The sequence below is a fragment of the Camelus ferus genome, chromosome 13 (assembly GCF_009834535.1).
Source record: "Camelus ferus isolate YT-003-E chromosome 13, BCGSAC_Cfer_1.0, whole genome shotgun sequence".
Taxonomy (NCBI): Eukaryota; Metazoa; Chordata; class Mammalia; order Artiodactyla; family Camelidae; genus Camelus; species Camelus ferus.
In genome coordinates this window covers 58,357,412-58,382,572 of record NC_045708.1, presented here as the reverse complement: position 1 = coordinate 58,382,572, position 25,161 = coordinate 58,357,412, and the positions used below count along the sequence as shown (strand labels likewise).

The 25,161-nt window shown below is 42.2% G+C and overlaps 1 pseudogene; it reads left to right on the top strand.

Annotated features, from left to right (window-relative positions):
• The first annotated feature begins 16,473 nt into the window (after positions 1–16,473).
• Positions 16,474–17,338, top strand: LOC102506312 (annotated as a pseudogene).
• Positions 17,339–25,161: the final 7,823 nt, after the last annotated feature.

Below are 25,161 nucleotides of genomic sequence, written 5' to 3'. Positions count from 1 at the left end.
TTATTGCCAACATTAAAAAAAAAAAAATCCACTTCCTCGCACGTTCCAGCCACCACACTGACCTTCTTTCAGTCCCTGAAACATGCCAGCTTTTTCCCATGTCGAAGTCTTCACTCCATCTGCTTCAGTTTCTGCGTCCTTCCGTCCCAGCCTAAGAGTGGTACTTCCTCGGGGAGGCCTTTCCTGACCACTGAATGCGAAGCCATCTCCCAGGCTATTTCCTCTTGCATCACCCGTCTCTCTCCCACCAAAGCACTGGCTGCTCTTTAGTAAGATATGTTCCAGTGAGAATGTACATTCCCAACTCTCTCCTTTACTAACCCCAAGAGGATAGGCACCTTGGGATTTTGTGCATCCCTGTTTATCCAAGACCTAGCCTAGTGTTCGGTAGTTAATAGGAGCTCAAAAATATTTGCTAAGTAGTGAATACACAAGTGTCAAATTCAGGGGAGGCATTTGGGCTAGAGATTTGACTTTAGAAGCTATTAGCATATTGATGGTATCTGAAGCCACGAGGCTTATATTACAGAAATGTTCCTGAAATTGATATCAAATATTTGCTTTTGTAAATTGTGCTCCTCCCCTTTGCTCTAAGCCCACTGGGGACCACTGACGGATCACAGGCCCCCTAGCTAGGATGCTGATGCTCCCGGCGGGTCTCAGAACAGAGATGACTGTAGGGCACATATCTTTCCGCTGCCTGACCCCTTGATTCTCCACTATACCAACAGATCACACTTTACCAACAAGTTAGGTGTAGCCAAAGAAAATTATCATGTGGAGGGTGAATATTCTTAACCATATGATAAGCAGGACTGCCATTAGTATCCAAAGGAAAAACAAAAAAGTTTAAACCTTTCACAGTGCTGTCCTCTTAGTCACACCCCAGTTTCTAATCTTGCACCCTTGTCTTCATCAAACACCTAGAATGGGACTCTCCACCCCACTTTAGGATAACCTCACCGTCTTCCCACTGGCATTGGACTTACTCTAGAGTACACCCTCCAATTCTCCACCCATCCCAGCTCTGAGTGGTCTGTAGGATACAGTAACCACACAACAGAGTATTTCCCCAAATCTGAGTTATTCAAAACAGAATATCATCACTGAGGACTACTTTAAGGCAGTTCAAGGCAGGCTCTGGCAGGCTCACGCCTGGCTTTCTGGAGTCTCCTGACCACTGCTAGGGGCACCTCTCCCTACTTGTACTTCTTGATCAGGCCGTGGTTGACTACTGGCTCAAACACACACGCATTCACTTCCGGATGACAAATATTAAGCCTTAGAGTCAATATAGGCCAAATCCAGACCAAAAAAGACAAACACTTTTCCCCAGTGCCTATAATCTGCACCTCTGCCTGTCCACAATAGAGACAGCAACTTGCATTATTGTGCAAAGTAGTGGGAATTCCCCTCTGTTCATCCTCTTATTTTCATCTGATGCCCTGGGGTTTATCGATGAATAAAAAAAAAACATCTAAGATGTTTTTAATAGTTTTGACCCACTAAAAAGCCATCTATCCCTTCTCAGTACTCCTTAGCTGAACAACCCTCCAGCTGAAACCATGAAATTAAACATTCTTAATTCAATTTGTGAATCAAGTTTTTGAGACAGGCATTCTCTAGCAATCTGTTAAATTATGGTTTAGCTGGACATATAGAATTCTAGGTTAGAATTTATTCATTTAGCTTCCCCTCAGAATTTTAAAGATAACATTCCATTTTCCTCTGGCCTCTGTTAATGCTGACAAGATGTCACTGTCAGTATAACTGTCCTCAGTAAGTGCTCTGTCTCTTCTCTCTGGAAGCCCTTAAGATTCTTTTTGGTCTTTGATCTACAGTTCTCCCACAATGTTTCTAGTATATCTAGAATTTTGCTTTTTTTTTTAAATCTTGACCCAGACTGATGCTCTTTTAACCTGATGATTTATGTCTTTTTTTAATTCTAAAAATGATTTCTCATCAGATATTGCCTTTTCCCCCATTCTGTTCTGTTCTTCTTGATCCTATTAAATAGATGTAGAAACTCTTCAGTATAATCTCTCTGTCAGACTCAGTATCTCTTCCCTGTATACTGCATTGAGTGACTTTCTCAAACCTACCTTCACGTTTACTAGTGTTATATTCTACTATGTCTAGTCTACTATTTAAGTTCAGGAAATGAAAAGGTAGCTCGTATATAATTTGCGTATCAGATTTGGGGAACAGCTCAAATTACTCCTCAATCAGTCCATAATCCAATTTCCCCAATGTGTAGCCAGGCATCTTAGGATCCATGTCAGATATCGTTAACTGCCCAGTCAACAGCTCTTCCCCTTTGTTTCCTGCTAAGAGGATCCTGGTTTGATTAGATCAGCAATGTACTCAGCCTCGATGAGTGAATTGTACATTCATCCCATAAATATTTATTCAGTACCTCTTACGTGCCAAGCACTCTAAGGATACGAGTGCAAAAGCAAACTCCTGCTTGTTTGAAGTTTCCATTCTAGTAGAGGAAGAAGATCAGAAACGATAAATATACCTAAAGAAGCACTGTTTCTTCAGGGATTATATTTGTAATAATGGTTTGTTACAAGATCAATGGCATTATAAGGAAAAAGGAGAGCTGAGTAAAGGGAATGGAGATGCCAGTGATACAGGCAGGGAGCAGGTTGCAATATTAAGCAGGGTGGTCAGGCTAGGCCTCGCTGAGAAGGTGAAATTTAAGCACAGACTTGAAAGAGGTGCAGGAGTGGGCCATGCTGGTGGCAAGGAGAAAAGCCTTCCAGACACAGGTGCAGCCAAAGCAAAGACTGAGGCGGGAGCACAGCTGGCGCGCCAGGCACAGCCATGGGGCCGGCAGGGCCGGAACGCAGCGCGCAAAGGGGAGAGCAGCCGAGGATGACGTCAGAGAGTCACAAGGGTCCAGATGGCGCAAGACCTGGCAGGCACTGTGCAGTCTTTGGTTTTTACTCTGAGTGAAATGGGGACCTTTCGGCGGGTTTTGAACAGAGGAATGGCCAACATAATTTCAATTTTGAAAGGATCACTGACTACTGTGTTGAGAACAGACAGAGTAGTAGCCAGTACAGACACACAAAGATTCGTTTGGAGGCTGTCGCAGTGACCAAAGGAAAGAGCGCGGTGTCTTGCACCAGCATGGTGGAGTGGAGGTGGTTAGCAGAGATCAGATTCTGGATATATTTTGGAGGTAGAGCCAATAGGGTTTGCTTGTGGGTTGGATACAAAGTACGAAAGAGAAGTTAAGGTTGTCTCCAAGGTTTTTAGCCTGGCTGACGACAAGGGTGAAATAGCCATCAGGTGAGAAGGGAGCTGAGTGTAGAGTGGATCCACGAAGGAACCAGGAGGTCGCTTTTAGACATAAATTGGGTGGGAGGGCTGGGCTGGAGTATAAATGTGGGAGTCACTGCCATATAGTTGGTACTTAAACCATCTGACTGGAAGAGATCTCCAAGAGTGATTGTGGATAGAAAAGAGAAGAGAATCAAAGACGAAGAGAGCTTTTGCCGACATAAGGAGGTCAGGAGAAGGAAACGACAGCAAGGGAGATTGAGAAGGACACTAGTCAAGTGACCGCGGCGCGACGCCCCGCCAGGCTCCTCCTCCCTGCCGCCCTGACAGAGGACGGGGGGACCCCGTGGGAGCACTGGGAGCTGCCAGTAACTCGAGCCCCCACAACAAAGGCCCAGCAAAAGCATAAGTCTACTTATTTCCAGATGCCTGGCTTTAATCAAAATTTTCAAATTGAGTGAAAATGAACGTACAGCATATCAAAAGTTGTGGGATGCAGCTAACACAACAGTTAGAAGGAAACCTGGAACATTAAATGTTGATGTTAGAAAGTAAGAAAATTCTCAAATCAATTATCTAAGTTTCTGCCTTTAGAAATTAGGGGGGAAATGAGCAAAGTAAACCCAAAACAGGCAGAAAGAAGGAAAGAATAAGGAAAACAGAAGAAACCAATAAAACTGAGAAAAGAAAAGCAACATGACAAACAGTACAATAAGGCAAAGAGCTGATTCATAGAAAAGATCAGTAACATTTGTAAACTCCGAGTAAGACTCATCAAGAAAAGGAGAGGAGGCACAAATGACATAACACCAGGAATGAAAGAGAAGATACCATGACAGACAGTAAAAGAATAATAAAGGGATATTATGAAACACTCTACACCTGTAAATAAAAGGACAAATTCCCTGAAAACCCCTGCTAAATCTCAGTCAGGAGGAAACAGATAATTTGACTAGTCCTCATCTACAAGAATTTATCTGTATTTGCTGTTCCCTGCAATGTTTTCCCCCAGAGCTTTATAGTCACCATTCAGCTCAAGATCAGGTCTTCTCTGACCCCTCTAACTAAAGTAGGAATTTGTTTTTCTAGTCTTCCAAGTATTTATACCACAGGAAGTTAAAGCTTATTTACTTTGATGTATGTCTGTCTCCCCACTTATCTGGCTTGTTCACCAGCATATGTATCCACAGGGCTCAGGACAGTGCTTGGAATGTGGCAGGCGCCCAACATTAAATGAATAGGACTTCACAGCCATTTCTTATCAGTCACCAATTTGGCTGGACTAAGAGAGGTCCACCTGGGCTGCAGACTTCAACAAGCCCTACTTCTCCATCCAAAGCCCGAGCTGATGACTCCTTCTGCTTAGTGTGTATCAGGCTGCTCTCTTGGGCCCCCATCCAAAAGATTAAAGAAGTCAAATAAATTCAACCAATCTGCAGTAAAACACCAACCAGGAAACATTGTTTTTGCTTAAACGTAAGTGTGGTAGAAAGACGGTTTTTTCGCCTCCACAAATGACAGATGCTGGAGAGGCTGTGAAGAAAAGGGAACCCTCCTACACTGCTGGTGGGAATGCAGTTTGGTGCAGCCGCTGTGGAAAACAGTGTGGAGATTCCTGTTTACATACACATTTAATCATCTCAACACCCTGAGGATTAAGTATTATTATAATTCCTCCTTTATAGATAAGGAAACTGAACATACAGAAAATCTAAGTCACACAACCATTAACCGTAGAACAAGGGGTGAAGTCCTGGCTGTCTGGGTCTGGAGTCTGGGCTTTCAGACGTGACACTAATCTCTTACACTGAGGGGTAGGTTCCCTGCCTGGAAGACCCAAGGCACTTTCCTGTCCCAGCCCTCCCCCCATCCTTGTCGACCAGTCACCCAGACCAGACACCGAGCAGACTAAGAGGCAAGTCCCTGGGCAGCACTGTCCTATCAGGGGAGGGCAGGCGGAGAGGGAGGGTTCCAGAAGGAAGAAGATCCAAAGGAGGAAGAGGAAGTATTTGGGGGTTTAGTTCTTTTATTTTTTTCATGGGAGGAGAGGAAGTTTTTTCCCTAATCACCATAATAGACCTCACCACGTGGCATGACCCCAAGTGTCTAGAACAAAGAACTCACTCTCTTTGACTCAAACCCAGAATAAAGTACTGTTTTTTACCTTTTCCCAACAATTTTTATATGATTGACTGCAGATCAGAACATTTTTCCCAACATGTTCCTGACGCCAGCCTCCTCATAACCATTAGTAACAGGGAGACTTCCCAGTTCCCGTGTGACGGGCCTGCATGCTTTTTACCTTCCAAGGGATATTTTTCCCAAGAGGGAAAAAATAAACCTAAACCACAGAGTTTTTCTCTTTTTCCTGCCAAGGTTGTTCCCTCAAATGAAAAGCACAACTTTGTCCAGCCAAGAGGACAAAAATTAACTTAAAAAACAAAAAAAAAGACCCCCTGAAAAGTCCGATTCTCCAGGGCAAGTGAGGTCGGGTAGCCTGATGCCTACGCCACAGGATACGGCCTCCTGAAAGATTTAATAATTCTTCCACATCAGGCCCAGTAATGTTGCCCTCATAGCCAACAGCCCTTCAGGGAAAGTCAATTAACTCTAGGGTTTTCTTGCAAAAAGAAATTTGCTCTTTACTGTTTCCAAATACTGCGCTTCTGATCTCAGTGGTTCTCAACCTACTAGACTCACCCCTTTTTATAGCAAATATTTTTCAGTGCTCCCTGGACTCCCCTAAAATGGAATTAATACAAAAAATACAGCCTACCTACACACAACTTTTTAACAAAACAACATAATGCCCTGACGATAACACAAAGGAGAAACAAAAAGAATGGAATTTATAATCAAGTAGCATGTCTGCCAGGAAGCTCAGGCATGGCTGCACAGGAAGGCTAGGGAAGCCGTCAGTTCATCCACATGTGGACTCCGCGGCAACGTGACATTTAACAGGGCCGGATTTGGGCGTGTTGTCATGGGCATGCAGATGCCAAAAGCAGCCTGGCCACTGGGTGGTGTGGTTTTCCAAAATGGGGAACAACTCTTGGTAAAGTTCGAAACAAATCAAGTATATATTCTTTCTTCAATTTACACAGTTGTTGAAGTCATGGAAAATTCAACCTTTTTTAAATCCATGCAAAAAATACTATAGACTAACAGACATAGAAAACAAACCATGGTTACCAAAGGGAAAAGGGTGGGTAAGAGATAAACTAGGGGGTTAGGATTAACAGATACTCACCACTATGTATAGAATAGATAAACAACAAGGACCTACTGTGTAGCACAGGGAACTATATTCAATTTCTTGTAATAACCTATAATGGAAAGCAATCTGAAAAATATGTGTGTGTGTGTGTGTGTGTGTGTGTGTGTGTGTGTGTGTGTATGAATTGCTTTGCTGTGTACCTGAAACTAACATTGTAAATCAAGTACACTTTAATAAAAAACAAAATTTTTTTTAAATACTATGACTTTACACGTAAAATGTTATTAGGTTTTAGACTCATAATTACAAACAAGGTTTTTACCTACCTGAGTGACTGGTGAGACTCGAAACTTACGTAGGACATCAAACAATTTTTCCTTGTGTAGGACAGCCCTGCGAATTGCAACCTTCTAGTATCCCCAGCCTTTGCCCATAAAACACCCATAGCGTCCCCTCAGACAACCAAAAGTCCGATTTTCCAACCTGTCCTCTAGGGGACAGTGTCCTTCCTATGATGATAGGACACACATTTGTCCGTGTTCTTATGAAATGAAAACACATATATTTTAAAAGAAATCTCACTTTAAGTTCAATTTTTCAGACTTAGCATTGACTTTATTATCTGCATCAGAAGAGTGAAAATGTGTGAGTTTTGGAGTCATATCTGAGTTTAAACCTCAATTTCACCACTAACTACTAGGGTGATCTTAAGCAATCCCTTAACCTCTCTGATCACGTTTCTCAATAAAAGGGACAAATGATGCCTTTACAGCAGAACCACAAATTTAACTCATATCCAACTCAGCAGTGTCTTGATTGTCCATAAACTAACCTGGCATTTCTCCCAGGCTCTCAATCACTGGTTAATGGGGAAAGAATTAACTATATGTCCAATGTAATTTAAAATTAATTTAATCTGATAATTTAAACAATCCCTCTGGGCAACACTGAGAATGTCTAAGGGGAAAAAATGTTTAGGTTCTCAACTGGCTTCTTGGGTCTGAGACCTGCAAAGTGGGGCCTCACATCTGGTTTAATGCTCTGCTATCACAGTCTTAAAATTCTTAATTTTTGAACAAGGGGCTTGTACTTTCATTTTCCACTCAGCCTGGAAAATTATGCAGCCAATGCCAGCTCTTGGGCAGCTGCCTTCTTCCCCTGCTCCTCTCCCTAAGATGACATGTGGATATCTGAGGGGAGGGGTGACTCCTGTGTCCCTCACCCACCCTTACTGTGTCGGCTGCAGACTGTAGAGTGACCACTGTGTCCCTCACCCAGTCTACTGGCCTGGCGGTCCACCCTGCCTTGTCAGGCATGGCTGGGAAGATGGTGCCTTGGAAGTCCTACTGGCTCTGGTCACACTAGCCATAAAACTTGGGACATAGGAGCAGCATAGGAAAACAAAACCACAGGATCTCCTTCTGACCATGGTGTTGCGGCCACACACCCAAGTTGGTACAGATGGACAGGATAAAAGATGAGCTTCCAGAGCCCCCAACTTGGAAATGAGCAATATCTCCCCCTCCTTGCCCTCACTATTACCCTCATTTTTGTGACACAGTTTTTTCCCAAGCCATGGGAAAAATTACAAGACACAAATTATTATCTTCTCTTCCTATTCCTTTCCACAATCTCCTTGGCCAAAAAAGATGTGGGGTAGGGGAGGGTCCTTACATTCCTTATATCATATCCTCCTGCTTCTTGATGTCAACCTTGTTGAGACTTAACTGTGTACAAGGTGCCTTCTCTATATACGATGCTATGATCTGAGTTTTCTGGGCTCAGCTAGTGATGTGTAAAACAGGAAATGAAGTAATTCAGCAAACCCTCCATCTCCAACAATACCTAACTAAAAGATCAAGAGCTCGCCTTCTCTTTCCCCAGGACAGTAAATCTCACGTCTCCGTCTTAGAGGTCTGCCCTTTGCAATAAAATATGGCATAAGAGGGAAATTAAAATGTGTCCATTTAACATTTGCAAAACTATTAAGCAAAGAACATTTGTCCTGCAGGTTGGTTTTGAGTTTTGGTTTTTAGTTTCCTTTCCTTTCAGCAACCCTACCTTTTCCTTTTACAATTAATTCTTGAGTATATACACTATCCAAAGAAGCAGAAGGAGAGTGTGCACGTGAGTACTCAGGGATGGAATCAGCTCCACTCCAAGTCTCCTATCTGAACCCCAGTCCTGTATCTTTCCCTGAATGGTCCGCTAGGTCCTCATACTCAGCATACCTAGAATTGAATCCGTTCCCCTTTCCCCAAAACTACCTTTCCTTCTTGATCTTCTTTTATCAGCTGTTAAAAATAAAATGAGTTTAGAACAGCAATTCCCAACCTTTCCTAGTTCACGGCATCCCCAGCATCTTGTTAATTTTTTCACAGTGGCCCCAGACTGAAAGAAATACTTGATAGTTTCATTTATTAAGTACTTAGGTCCATGTAAGTAGGCATGTCCTAACAACTTAATTACATTTGAAAAATAGTACACATAAAATTTTAAATATTTATTTCTTAACCACCTTTACTTAGTAATGGGATGTATGCACCTGTTGAGCACTACACAATCTTGGAATCAAATTGGACACCACCACCCTCACTTCCTGCTTCCCAACAATTTTCATGCAGTACTTGCTCTTTTTTTTTTTTTTTCAGTACTTGCTTTTTATCGCAGTAACCACCAAAAATCCAGCTTTGCAAAGATATAACAGCACCAAAAGGAATGTATCATTATGATGTTGACACTGTGACCTACATCAAGCTGGTAATTTTTGTGATGTCCAGTAGTCATAGAATATAATTATGTTTCCCTCAAAATTTTAAAATATCCTATAACACCCCCTGTGAATTCACTGTGGTGTCCCAGGGCACCTCAGCCACAGTGTGGGAACTTCAGGGTTAGAATGATAGTTTGGAACACGCTTTGATAGATCATTGCAGTAGTAACCCCCATGAACCACACCTCCCTGTACCCATGCTGTCAAGCCAATGTGACTACTTTGGCCAATGGGACTTTAGTAAATGTGACACAGGCAGAGGCTTGAAAAATACATGTACTTTGGGGTTTTCCCTCTCTTGCTGCTGGAACTCCTTCTCCTGCCATACGAGACAACCAGGCTACCCCCCTGGGGGATAAAAGATCTCATGGAGAGGGGGCCCAGTCATCCCAGCCACCCCAGATATGTGAACGAGGCCAACCTAGACCATTCACCTCAAGCCAAGATAACCCAGACCAAAAGAGTTGCCCACTGACCCCAGAATCACAGAACATAGTGAAACTTTTTGGCTTTAAACCACTATATTTTGGGTGTTTTTTAGGCAACTAAGTTAAATGATAGGATGTTAAAACAACTGTACTTTATACTTTAGGCAATGGAAAATCAGTAAGAGAATTAATCTCTTAATTAAGTTGAATAGAGTTATTAAATAAATGAATGCATGATCATTCAATTATCCCCTTAAAATTCTTTTAGAAACACCTTGTGATTTCCAGTCAGAGCCTCAGGAAGAGCTCCTGAAGTTCATAAACATTTCATTGCCAATGAGATTAGGAAATTGACTTCATTTGTTTGAACCACAGTTCCTAAAATTATAATGTAAGTGATCATTAATCTATAAGAAAGCCTAATTGGAAAGGAAAATGTGAATTTTAATTTGGTTGTCAAAAAGGTGACACGAAATCTTGTGAAGTATAAGAATAGCCCATTCAACCAGAGGCCAGGCCACTGACCACGGTAACTAAGTGGCTGAAATCCAGATGCAAACTCAGAACCAAATGGAAATGGCCTTGCAGCGGCAGAAATGTGTCTGCCACACGATGCTGAATCTGGATGCTAATCAGAGCCATTCCCAAGCAAATGCTATTTCAATAGAGCCACGTCTCAACCAGAACGCACAGTCAGATGGAACAGCCGTCAGCGGGGAGAGTAGGCTAACCATCCAAAAAACACGGGCATGACCTCCAAAGTACACCAGGAGCTCCTCTGCAGGACCACATGTTTCAGCGTGCTCAGGGAACATGACCTTTCTACAGCACAGCAAAGTCTGTTCTTCATAAGGATGAGGCTGTGTCATCAAGAAAATATTGAATGCTTGTGGAAATAAATTGAAAGCCGTTTGGTAAGATTTCCATTATAAATGATGAAGAAAAATGGTACAAGCTCTTAAAGGAATAAATGCTAGTTATCTAGAAATGTCACTTGTGTGGAAAATTCCACTTCCACAGGAGCCACTGGGAATGATGACGATTTGGACATCGCGGTGAGTTAGAGGGAACAGTGCAGCAGCAGCTCACCCTGGGCGTGTTACCATCTACGGCTTTAGTCTCTTCAATGGAAGCAGTCTCCCGACCCTCAGCGGGCCCAGGGGGACTGAGGCACTGGCTGTCCTCGGACAGCAGCCCAGCTTCCTGGGAAGCGGACGGAATGGGCTGGTGGAGGAGCAAGATGACTATTGCCTCCTTTAAGCCCGCAGGTGCGCTCCTTTCTGACCAGGTGAGGCTCGGCAGAGAAGGGAGAGGGATGGAGTCCGCAGCCACCGATCACGAGGGGGCCAGGTCCTGTGTGAGAGTCCACGTGAGGAAGTGTCCAGCTGGAAGAGTCCAGCCCGATTCCCCATCTCCCGCCTGTGACCAAGAGCCTGCTCACCCCGCCCGGGAAACTGCCTGTGAGACAAAAGAATAAGGGAAAGCACCAGCGGCCACCGTGAACGCCGTAAACACGGCGGTGCAGACAGCCCACTCACAGGCAAAAATCTAATTAACCTGTTTTATGTAGTCACAGAAACTTTAGAAAATATAGACGAGGAAAGGATGAGAGGGGAAAAGAACAAACTATATACGTATATAACAAGTGTGTTCATATACAAAATGCTGTATTAGAATCTTTTCTTCATTAATCAACATGTGCATCAGTGGAATCATTTTGAATCAATGCATCATATTCAATTTTGTACGCACATGTTTTTCATCAATCCTATGTTTTTCAGTATCCAAATTCTCTTCTGTTGTTGCTGTTATTTCTGGAGAATGTCGAGAAGCCCCAGTTCAATACTCACGGAGCAACAGAAAGGAGTCTGCCAGATGGAAGTCAAAACTTCAGCCTTATTTTTGATAGAAGTTTGCTAGAGGACATGCGTTAGGTATGCTGCCCACTCAGACTCCTAACACGGTACCTGGAGTTAAATGGAGTTTCCCAGACAGGCACAGACAGAGCCGGAAAACTCGGGCCTCCCCAGTGGAGGGAGGCTTCCCCAGAAAAGCGCCACCTGGCGGAAGCTGATGAGAGCGCATGCTCCCTACAGGCCGCCAGGTCCCAAGCGTGAGAGCGGCGGGAGCAGAGCCCTGACTCCACGACCCAGCAAGCCGCGTCTTTTCCCCTGGACAGGAGCGAGGGGTCAAATAGAAGATTACGGAAGGATTTCCACAAGGAAAGCAGGCAACAGCGGGTTACCCACCCAAAGGCACTTTAAAACCAAGGTTGCAGTGAATATGCTTAACTTTATACCTTTCATTTGTCCTATTGTCTCAGAACAAATTTCTGAAAGTGGGATTCCTTACTATATATAAAATAGACTAACAGAGTCCTACTGTATAGCACAGGGAACTACACTCAATACCTTGTAATGGCCTAGAATGAAAACTAATATGAAAAGGAATATATATATATATATATATATATATATATATATATATACACACATATATATACACACACACACACATACATACATACAACTGAATCACTATGCTGTACACCAGAAATTAACACGTTATATATCAACTATACTACAATAAAAAATAATAATAAATAAAAGTGGGATTCCTAGTCAAAGCTAAAAGCATTTCTGAAACTTCTCACATGTACTATCCAATTGCAGAGAAATTCACACCCTTTGCTATTGTGATAGGTTCAAACAGTATCTCATTATTGTTTGGTTTGCATTTCTCCACATACAAATTTTTCCATATGTGTATTGGCCATTTTATTTCTTCTTTTCTCACTGCTTTAATATGCCCTTTGCCCGTTTCTCTACTGAAATTTTCATATTCTTCTTCGTTTGTAAGATGCAAAAATATTTAAGCAAGTCACTCTTCTTAATCTTAGAATTGTGATGCATTGTGTAGCAGTTAGAATCATAAGCCTAACAAAGCACGATACTGAGACTGAGGGTGAGCATTTCCATATTTTTTTAGAACTTCTACTCATACGAAAACAAGAACCCATTTGAAGAAGAGACAGATTTCTGGCAAAGGTCAATGTCTTCTGATATTAAGTCTATGCGCTGACATTCTTATTCCAAATTTTAAGAAACTTGATTATTGATCCAGAAATTTCAAATCTGAAAAATCTTTATGGATGAGCTTTATTTCATTACATATTCAATACATGAAAAACTGAAATTTTGGAGAAAAAAGTAACTACTTATTTTCTTTATGGAAAGATCACCGTCAGAAGCTTCAGGAATAAACTCCTGACAGAGGCAAGGTGCACTGCCAAAATGACTGAACTCATACAGACGTTATAGAATTAACAGTTCCCAGGATGTTGATCCACAACTTGCCAAGGATAACTACTTTCTATTTCTAGGTGTTACCATTCCGTTGCCACTGACAAACGGAATACTCTTTAAAAAACTTTTTATGGATTATTCAATGATGTTTTTATAAAAGTCTTTAAGCAATGGATATTGAACAATTGGTAGTAAACAATGCCTTCCAAAAATGCCCTTAGCCACTCTTTCTGTTAAAAGAATTACCAAATCACTAAATTCCAAAACTCTAGAATTCCTGCTGTTACACATTCTCCCCAAATCTACTGTCCATCATGTTTATATTTCTCTATAAAGTATAACAATGCCTGTTAGAGCCCTCATCATCCACCACCATTCATTAATTCAATTCAACATCTTTAGGATTCTGCTGACAAACATTCTTAAGAACTCAGTCTGTGCTACACCTAGAGCGCAGGATAAAAGCAAGTAGAACAGTTCCCACCCTCAAGGAAAACATGGTCCAGAGTTTATGGTCTAGCAGGGGAGATAGTCCATGGCTTACACAGTGGAGGAGATAGACAAGTAACAAAAAAAGAGAACTTACTGTGGTATAATCAAGCACTGACTGCTGAGGCAGCCCGAGGGAGCAGCCACTAACTGAGGCTGAGGGAATCAGAGAAGGCTTCCAGGAGGAGGTGATGAGTCACTAAGTTCTGGAGAATGAGCAGGTTCTAGGGGAAGAAAACACAACAGTAATTCAGACACACGCAAAGGCACAGAGGCAGGAGGGGTCTCAGCATGGGGACCTACTATAAGGAGTTCAGTTTAGCTGAAGCATGGAGTTGGGGTAGGGACGGACGACGGTGAGAGACTGCACTGCAGAAGGAATATTCCTTCTTAACATTTCAATGACTGATGACAAAACTTGATGAAGAAAGTACTATTCTTACCCTCTTCCCTCATTTCACAGTTAAAGAAACAAGCCCAATGAGATTAAGTGACTTGCCCAAGGTCATATATTCACAAATGACCAAGATAAAATTCCAGTTTAGAAATGCTGATTCCAGAGCTTCGGCTCCTCTGCTAGTGGATTTTATGCTGTGCTAAGCAATTAAAATTTTACCTTGATGGTCGGGGGAGGCCAAGGATCTTAGGCAGAAGAATGGCATGGCCAGTTTTGCTTTTTAAAAGGATAGTTCAAGTTACTGGGAGGAAGAAATGGGGCTACATCTGAGATGGAACAACTGCATACAGTTCGGCATGTTGCAGCCTGTACCACGGGGGCGGGCGGGGGGCATTAAATGCGGTCTGTGAATGGCGCCCCTGGAGTGGTGCAGTGCCCAACCTACATGGCCAGATGTAGTGTAGGTGCAAGTGAGGAGGCTAATAAGTAATTCAGACATATGACAGAGGAAGGGTTGAGCTAAAGAAGGGCAATGGTAGAAAAGGGAAGAGGTCACCATGCAGAAATAATGGTGCAGCCTCAACAGAAGTCGGAAGCTGGCTGGATGAAGATGGTGACGCAGAGAGAACAATCAAAGAGAAAGTGCTTCTATTTTGCATCAGCCTGGCTCAGTTGGAACTGCATTTTAGAATCCCCTGCCCTATGTGGTTCTGGGTCAGAAACTTGCACAAGACTTGGAAAGTGAAAGGAAGCAGTGGCCCTTATGCTCTGAAGGTCGTCGTGGTTAGAGGTGAGGAGAGACAGGCGCAGAGCAGCCGGCAGGTGCCAGTCTGTGCTCTCCCTCCTCCCCGCTCTGCGGCCTCTTCCACCTCCGGGTCCAGCTCTTCTTCCTGTCTGTCTGCCCTGCTGGCCAGTAGTGACCCACGACCAGATGCTAGAATGCAAACTCCCAGAGGCCATCGCTAGGACCAATCGCAGCCTTCCACAGCCCTCTTCACCCCCTCAGCAGACTGCCCTCCAGCTCTGGCTGGTCCACCCTGCCAGCGCTTCGACGGGACTGCTTAGTGATTCCCGACTCACACGCTCTCCTTCCTGGACCCTGCTTCTCCAGCTTCACTTCCTGATCCCAGCAGGCTCTTCTGCAGCAATTTGAAAAAAAAAATGAGTCTAAAATTTAGGTAGATCTGCAAAAGGACATGTAATAGTCAAAACAGATTTGAAAAAGGACAAAATTGGAAGACTTAACCCTATTTGATTTCAAGACTCATTACAAAGAAATCTATAACAGAGCTGAAAAGAGAGGCACCCAAATTATAAACAGGGGCAGAACATGTGGTAAAATTATTGTCTGAGATAACTTGGAAAGCAGGCCCCATGCCTACTGAGACCGTAGCTCTGCGGGGAGCGGTGGGGAAGAGAATTACTGTGTGTTCGCTTTCTTTGTGCTGCAGGTGTTAGCGCACAGAGAGACCTCAAACTGGAGAAACCACCAAACAGGTGGGCAAGTCCCCCTCAAACATATGGGTCCTTGCCTGCCAATTGAGAAAGAGTTCTCAGTAGATGCACACAGATAAAGTGGGGGGGCGGGGGGAACAACTGCTTTATTGCTCAGAGAGAGCAGGGGGAAAAAAGCTAAAAGAAAACATTGGAGCAGGGAGTCGTCAGCCAGCAGCTGGTCGAGACAGCTCCAGCCCCCTACCCGGCTGCAGGGTCTTTTATTGGAAAGCTCTGCCATCATTATTTTCATTTTAGTGGCCAATCACCTTGTATTACTGGGTCCTTCCTCCCACAGAGCTCAGCCCTAAAACAGAAACTTCGGCAGGAAAAAAGAAAGAAAGAGATACCGGGGGCTGTCCTTGGCATTGCTGCGGCAGATGTGGGACATAAGATGTCCCGTTGTATGGTGATGTCCTGTTGTATGGCTATGTCTTTGGAACAAAGGAGTCAGCTGTGGGATAAGAGAAACAACCTGTTTTTTTTACAGCCTGGAACTTTCTTTCTGTGGTTGTTAATCAGCCAGGGCCAGCAGTCCTGCCTAATCACCTGTCTCACCAGCAGTGAGCTCAGGAGATAATGGGCCAGTTGGCAAGCAGAAATTGAGGGTCCAGAAACTGGGGGCCTGACTAGAAAAGCTGTATGAAAACTTAAGACCCCAAATTTTAAAAGACGGTTTCAGAAAATACTTGAACACAAAAGCCTGTTGAAACCCAGCTTTGTCGCTGCCCCTGGGCTGACCAGAGTCACTTGTGCTGGAGTTTGAGGGTGATGGCCCTGACCGAAGGGGTGTGACAGTGTCTCCCGCTGTCCCTGACACCACTGTGAGGCCTCCTTCCACTCAGGGATCATGAGAGGAAACACAGTCCTGATGCTGATAAATTTGAGTCAGAAAAAAAGCATCCCAGGGCCAGGCCAGTCCTCGGAGAACCGCAGACCAGTGCATCTGCCTCGGCCTCCCAAGCGCCCGCCGCCGCTGGACAGACGGCAGAAGGGCCCTGCCTTCATTCGAGAGATGTTCGCATCCAGAAAAACTCCATGCCTGAAGGATGTGCTGAAAATCCAAGCTCCAGAAATAATGTGGAATTTCTCTTACAACTGGACATCTAACAACTTTCAAGAGTCCGAATAAAAGCCTTGTAAATCAGGCTTTTCTAAGAAAACAGTGCTCGAAGATTCAGGAAGCTTGGTTACTAGCAGCCTTAGCAAGATCGTCTGTCCTCTTTCATTTGCAGTCACTTTATTAGAACTTAATCTTTTCAAATCCTACTTTGGAACATCCAAGCTTCTCGGAAGTACATTGGATTATTGGAATTACAGGCTTCATTTTGAAATTCCTTTTCCTAGGCTTAAAAAGCCAGTATTATAGTGGTGCCTTCTTTCATCACACGTCTTCAGTCCAAGGGTTCCTGGTATAGGCTCTTAGAAGAATTATGTTCATTTTACTGAGTTTCGTCCCCTCATAAGTTCTGGTTTCATTATCTTATTTGCTACAGGGAATTTAGTAACATAACTAGATAGATTCTTGGGATGTGACTGGCTTTATTCTACCTCACTTTAAAGCTTTGGGGGGGTTTTTTGAAATCTGAGAACTTTCAGATAGGTTTTGTGAATATTTTTTTAGCACAGCCAAGTTTCAGAGTGACTTGTTCAGATGTGGATGATGTTTGTTCAGTATGTCAAGCTGAATTTCAGAAAATTCTTCTTCCCATCTGTCAGCATATATTTTCTAAAGAGTACGTTACCTTTTGGTGTTGCAGAGAGAAAATGTGTCCGTGGTACAGAAGTGTGATTTCAGACCCTGTAAACAAACGGAGAGAGGGGGCTGCCTCATCACACCTTCAAATATAATTAAGTCCCATAAGCCGTCAAAACCACAAAATACTAATTACACTTGGTTACGATAACTAACGCTAAGGGCATTGGGATGGATTTCAGTGCTAAAAGTTAGGAAAAATACTTTCGAACATTTTTAGAACATTAGAATAAGATTTAAAGGTGTTCTTTAATTTTTTAATTTAAATGAGTGAAAGAACACTGTTTTTGGAAAATATAAGTAATGGTCAACCTAATGTGTATGTCAACAATATTTCTTCAATCCTAATTACGTGACATAAGATTGCAATATAAAATTGTAAATGTGTTTTCTTGTTCATTTTACCAAAAAATAGCAACTGGATAACTAACTAGAACTAGTTGTTCTAGAGGAATTCGGGTATTCTTTTCTGACATTGTTTCAGAGTAAAGAATATTTTTCATTATATTTCAAGATATAGCCTTACCCGAATTCTCAAAATTTTTTAAACTTTCATAAAATTTGTATTTTAAAATGAAAGTTATATATGCTATATTTTACCTGTAACCATTTGATTTTCTAAGTGCGTATTAATTTACTGAAGATGATTTTTTTCAGATGGGTAACATAATATATTGTAAAATGATCACAAGTCTAGTTAACATTCCTCATCATACATACTTACAAAATTTTTTGCAATGAGAACTTTTTAAGATCTACTCTCTTAGCGACTTTGAAATAGACAGTGTGGTTACATTACATCCCTATGACTTATTTATTTTATAACTGGAAGTTTGTACCTTTTGGCTTCCTTCACCCACTTCACCCACCTCCACCTTCAGCCTCCAGTAACCGCCAATCTGTTCCCATGTATGAGTTCACATTTTTGTTTTTAGTTTTTTAGATTCCACATATGAGTGAGAGCATATGAGATTTGTCTTTTTCCGTCTGACTTTTCCACTTAACATAATGCCCTTAAGGTCAAAATTCATATTGTTGCAAATGGCAAGATTCCTTCTTTTTATGGCTGAATAGTACTCAATTGTTCACATATACACACATTTTCTTTATTCATCTATCGATGGACACTTAAGTTATTATCATATCTAGGCTATTGTAAATCATGCAGCAGTGAACATGGGGTGCACGTGGAAGGTGACATAGCTCAATATTGTATTACTCCTTGTAACATGATCTGCAGTCAGTAGGAATCAATCATTTAAATTATTTTAAAACCTCAGTGTTGTTACAAAGGTTACATTAATGGTGTGGCCACCTCACAAATCTACTGTTTTCAAGGTAACCATCGTTAAATTGAGAAAGAAGGGCATGGGGGCAAAGAAGCAAATAAATAAGACTGCAGCATGGCATCTGGGCAGAGCTTTGAATATATTTACTGGTACATAGAACTGACTAGAGGCTAACAGATCAAAAACCTTCTAAATTTCTAGGTGAACTGTATTGCTAAGTAACTTGTAATTGCTGAATGTCCTCCATTCTTTTGTTTTCCAACAGAGTTTTTTTAATTGAAGTATAGTTGATTTATAATGCATCAGCTGTACAGAAAAGTGATTCTGTATTCTATATACACATATATATATATGTATTCTTTTTCAGGTTCTTTTCCATTATAGGTTATTACAAGATATCAAATATAGTTCCCTGTGCTATACAGTAGGTGCTTTTTGTTCATCTGTTTTATATACAGTAGTGTGTATCTGTTAATCCCAAACTCCTAATTTATCCCTCCCTACCCCTTTCCCCCTTTGGTAACCATAAGTTTGTTTTCTATGTCTGTGAGTGTGTTTTTGTTTTGTAAATAATTTCATTTGTATCCTTTTTTTTTCTAGAGTCCACATATAAACAATATCATATGATATTGGTCCCAAGAGAGTTTTTGTTGTAGCTATCACATCTCTGATCCACCATCGTATACTGAGAGGAAGAAGGGATGAACAGCTTCACCTTTTTATTCACAGATCTCCACAAGGAGCCCCATCCAGACACTATGCATGTCATCTGAAGATTCTGAACTTTGTACTGCTGCACTGACTCCATGCATCTTGGGGTTGCCTCCTGTGGGAAAAGAATGTGTTCTATGAAAGGAAGAGAGAATGGAACAGATGATATGTGACCAAAAGGAAAGACTGTGGAGGACACTGGTTAGCAAGTCACCAAAAACAATTTCCTTTTTCTCCTGGGCATGTTGTTAAATTATGCTTCCCAGTCTCCCTTGTAGCTAGACATGTCCATGTGTCAGTTTTGACGCATGAAATGTGGGCAGAAGTGACATCTGTTACTTCCAGGTCTGGTCCATTTAGCCCTTGACCCCTCATGCCCTTTCCCTTCCAGCTGGTTAGACTAGAAATGACTAGGATGACCTTGGGAGTCATGGTGTGAAGATAGAGCAGCCACGGGATAGAGGAAACCTGGGTCCTGAAACACATGGAGAAATGCCACCCTCCGGTGACTGTATTCTACATTATCTGAGCACAAATAAGTATGCTTTAATCATACTTAGCCCCTGAGGTTTGGGAATTGATCTGTTACAGTCACTAATGTATACACAGTGGAGGGAACAGCACAGGCAAAGATAGGAGACTTGAAATAGACAGGCATAGCCCAAGGAAGGGGAGGAGTTCTCCCTGCTGAAATGTGGACACCAGGGGAGAGCTGCAGAAGACGAGCTGAGAAGGCTCCTTGGGGCAAACTGCTATGGGTCTTAAATGCCGTGCAAAAATTTGGACTTTATTCTGTAGAAAATGGAGACCATCAAAATCTACACGTGTGTGTGTGTGTGTATATATGTATATATGGAGATACATAGATATCTGTAGCTATAGGTATCTTCCATTTAAATTGCTAGAGTAAATGCTGCCAGTAACCTGCCTTTTCTGAGGCAACTGAGAATCCCAATCTTTCACACTCTGTTGCCCCCCAAAATTGAAAACATGAAATGTGACCACCAAGCTGACGACAGCTTTCACAGTCTGTTAAAGCTGAAACTCATACCAAAATGGATCCGGAATTCAGTAAGAAGATCAAGAATCAATAACCTTGAGAGGAAAAAGACAGCCTTCAAAATATGCTTCTTTATGAAACTGTGTATGTGCGCATGCGTGTGTGGTGTGTTTTCAGGTAATGAACGACATCCATACAACAAAACAACAAAACCTGAGACGGGCTTCAGTTAGTGCCACATTTCCCAAGCTTCCACATCGTGGGAGATGTGGCACAGGTGTCTGTGGTAGGAAGATAAATAAATAAATAAATAAATAAATAAATAAATAAATAAATAAATAAATAAAGCGTGGTATTGGTATTGGTATTCGTAGGCATGTAAACAGATTAGCCAGGACACATGAGGGCACGTGCTGTTATGAAATTAGGGCCTGCTAGAACTACAGGAGGTTGGGGAAGAATCAGGGGCAACTGAGGCTCCTTAGCCTGACACTGAAGATCCTGATCAGACCAAACCGACCTGGGCAGGCTGAAATTTCACTGCTTTGCTTCACCCAACTACTTGCTCTCATAACCATCCTCCACTTCTCCATCTGTGCCTCAAACTCTCTCCGACCCGTTGCTGGCCGCTGTTTAAGGTGCTACTAAAATCCCACCCGTGAAATCATCCCTGGTTCCAGTAGGGTGAACTCCCCCTTTCTCTGAGTTCCCATCAGCTCCCTCTGCCCCTCGGGAAGTCACCACTCCCTGCTGTGTGTCATAACTGTCTTCTGACTTGCTGATCTTGTCTGTGGAGACTCTAACTGCAAGCTCCCTGAGGACCAGGAACGTTTCTGCCCCTTTTTTGTATTCCCTGTACCAGGTATATAGCACTTTGCATGTACATAGTGGATGTTCAATAGACATTTTCTGAATATTAGAATTTTAAACCAAAACCTCTCTCCCTGGGGATGCTGACTCTGCCCACACCAGTAGTCACTGTTCTCTTTGGTCCAGAGCATAACTGTTGGGTGATATATGACGTTTTCTCCTGGGAGGAGGGAAACTTTGTGTAAAAGGATTCAGTGATAATGAAGAGGAAAGTAAAAACAGTGCTGCACCCCCAGCCCAGTTCCAAATAGTGCCTGGTTGTTTTACAAAAACTGACAGTCCAGAACAGATGAACAAGGTTGTACTGTGTAGCACAGGGAAATACATACAACATCTTGTGGTGGCTCACAGCAAAAAAAAAATGTGACAATGAATACATGTATGTTCACGTATAACTGAAAAATTGTGCTCTACACTGGAATTTGACACAACATTGTAAAATGACTATAACTCAATTAAAAAAAATGTTTTAGAAAAAATTGGCAGTCCAATAGATACTATCTTAGTTTACTGATTAGAAAAGATTGAAATCCCCAAGCTTTCTTTACCACAAAACAACCTCTTCTAGAAGACTCTCGATTAACTTTTAAAATACCACGTCAGTATCTTCTCTTAAACAATCAGAGAGGAAGAAATGGGCAGTTGCCCCCCTTTTGAATATCAGTACCATTAGCGGGTGGTATTGGCCTCAGGGTGGGTGGATGAGGGGGAAATACTGACTGTAATGTTCCCACAATGGTGTCCTGAGAGAGCTGGAAGCTAAAATGTGAGGCCAAAACAGTGTTGTTCAGTACAGAATGGTCAAAGCCAAAGGCATGCACGATCAATGTCTATACAATATTGAAGTGTAATTGAATGTGGTCAGTAAGATGTGGAATTTAATAAAGGAGATATATGCTTAAAGTTTAAGTGGGGAAAATTTAGGGTAAATATAAATATGTACAATTTTTTTTTCTTAACTGGGGTAAATCTGAGGTTTTTGTTAACTTAAGAGACAAGAGCAGACAAGAATTAAATCCATAGGCAATGCCTCCGTAAGGTTTACTGGTAGTAGAGAGATTTTTGTGGAAGCAGTCCTCAATCTGTTGGGTTCTGGGTTCTGGGCCCCTCGACCATTGTATTATAAGGAGACCCTAAATACACACACACAGATCAAGACTTGCCTGTGGATCTTATGAAAAATATGCCTAACACATGGGTACTACCGTTTAACACAAATGCTTAGATGTTTGGCTAATGAGTAACAGAACGTAAGACAGGTTGGAGAAGCCAGGCAGGCTGAACTAGGGTCTCACATGGGGAGAACTGTCAGAGGAGACTCTAATCATGGGGGGCTGGGGAGTGGCACATAACTAAGGGGAGGGGTCACAGCAGGAGCCTGGCTGTGAAAGGCCCCCCTCCCCGAGCAGAAAAAAGAGGGGTCGAGTCAGCACGATGGCCCAGGCTGCACGGTGAACGATGGGACCTCAGCTCTTCAGGAAAATTACCACACTCATAAAACTCTGTATATGGGTAATTTTTTGTGGGAAATGGTTAAGGAGCTTCTGACCCAGGGCTTGGCCCAGGGCTCACCCCAAACAGCAAAAACAAAACCAAAAGAACGTGGAAGTAAAGGGAAGCACGAGGAGTTAAAGAGGGGGAAACTCTAGGAAAGGTGGGGAGCACTTTGCCTGCTACGGGCCCTGGAAGTGGAGCTCCAGCTTGATTCAACCTGTTCCTGAGGGACACGGGGGCCTTGGGCAGTATCTGAGTCTCTTCTACAAATTTACTTTAAAGTCCCCCCGAATCCTTAGAAGTTTTTGTCATTGTGTGCCCTCAATTGATCAAATGATGAAAAGGCTTTATATTTTAAAAAAATCAATCTTCATACTACAAGAGTTCAGAAGCAGTATTTTCAGAGTATTGTCCAGCTATGACTGATGGGAAGAGAAACATGAAGTTGTTAGCTTCGTCAGAGAGGGAAGGCTGAACTGGCCCATCGCAGAACTTTGAAATCCACATAGGGCACTGTCCTTACTGAAAGCACCCGCAGACCAACCACATCCTGGCCCCCCGCGAGTTGGGCAAGTAGGAATATTGGTTTCCAGGAAGGGCTAGAATGGCTGTCAGTGGTCAGAGTGTTCATCATTTATGCTTTCCTTTTCTGCCTCTGTCTCATTTAATCCTCGCACCAAACCCTATGTGATAGTTACTATTATTATCCCGATGTTAAAGATGGAGAAAATGAGGCCCAGAACTGACCATGGTCATGCAGCTCGCAGGGCCAGAGTCCAGAACCATCTGACTGTGAAACCTATGAGCATAGTGATGAATAAATCAATTAGTCAACTACTTATTGAGCCTCTGCACTGTGCGAAGCGTTAAAATAAGCAGATTATTAGCAAAAGTCACATACATTACTATGTTAGCATTCTCCAAAGAAACAGAACCCGTAGGATATATATAGAAAGAGATTTATTATAAGAGCTGGCTCATGTAAGAATGAGGCTGGGAAGTCCAAATCTGCAGTGTGGATTGGCAGGCTGGAAACCCAGGAGAAATGATGGTGCAGTTCTAGTCTGAAGGCCATCCGGCGCAGGCCCGGGAAAGCTGATGGCAACAGATGAAGTTGAAGGCAGTCTGCTGGGGACTTTTTCTCTTACTTGGGAGTGGGTAGGCCTTTTCTGTTCTATTCAGGCCTTCAACTGATTGGATGGTTCCCACTCACATTTTAGAGAGCAATCTGCTTTATTTTGCCCATTCAAATGTTAATCTCAACCAAAAACACCCTCACACAAACGCCCCAAATAATATTTGACCAAATATCTGGGCACCCGGCAGCCCAGTCAAGTTGACTCATAAAATTAACCATCACAATTACATTTAAAACGCGCCTTTCTCTCAACCCTTGTTTATGCGTATAATAACTTTATAATTTTTGTACTTTACTAGTCTGGAATTTGATAGAAGTGCTTTTTTTAGTCTCAAATACTTAAGAACCCACAATTCCCTTTATAGCAATTGGGGATCTCTTAGCAAAGGATACATTTGTATCTCTTATTTTTAAACTTTAAATTAGATTTTAAATGTAGATTTTCAATTACTATGTCCTCAGGGAATCATGAACTTACTAAGACATAAATCTGAAATTAATACTGTCAGGATTAAGCCCCTATCTGATAAAAAAAAATTTTACTTAAGTGAAACATATTATTTTTTCACATTATTATATAAAGATGAGAAAAAAATGTCTGAGTCATGGAAATGAGTACTGAGAGGCAGAAAGGACAACTTAAATCAGGTGATGAGAAATATTAATAAAATTACAGACAGCAGTTAACAGAATGTCTGGTGAAAAAGAACGCAAGCTTTCGAGCTATGAGAACGATGTCTAGCACAGACAGTGAGGGCCTCTCCTGTCCAGAGCTAAGGGTTGTTGCTAGAGTTAGGACTGGGTCTTAGTGTTAAGGCCCCTGAGGGCAGGAATCACATCTTTATGTCCCCTGCTTGTGATATAATACAAGCCTTACATGGTAGGGGCTCAATAATTTTTTAAAGTTAAAAAAAATGGATATTTGGATAAAAGTAATCCAGCGGAAGGGAACAGAAGAGAAAGAAAGGCATATGATGTTCAGGTATGTGGCGTGGCTTGGTTACCGCCCTGCTAGGTACGGAGTCTGGGATTCTGAGATCTCACTGGATTGTCAAAGGAGTAGGGTTTAAGGGAAGGCAAGTTCCCAAGGCCTGATATGCTTTCTTAGTTCAAGAACTACTTACATTCCTTGAGGAGGGTACAGCTCAGTGGCAGAGCACATGCTAAGCGTGGGTGAGGTCCTGGGTTCAATCCCCAGTGCCTCCATTTAAAAAATAAATAATTAGATAAATAAACCTAATTACCCTCCCCCCTCCAAAAAAAGAAAACTAAAAGAAAGACAAGAAAGAAAAAAAAACAGAAAGAGATTCTTCTCTTTGGCAATGGAACATATCAAAAATGAGTTTTGTAAGAATCCCTCTGTATCATCTGCCCACCTGGCATTTTCTTTTCCTTTCTTTTCTTTTCTTTTCCTAAAAAGCCAGCAACTTTTCTAGGCTAATTAGGGAGAAAGAATGTTCCTTTTCAATTTTCCTTTTCTATTCTTTCTTTCTATCACCTTCAAATACG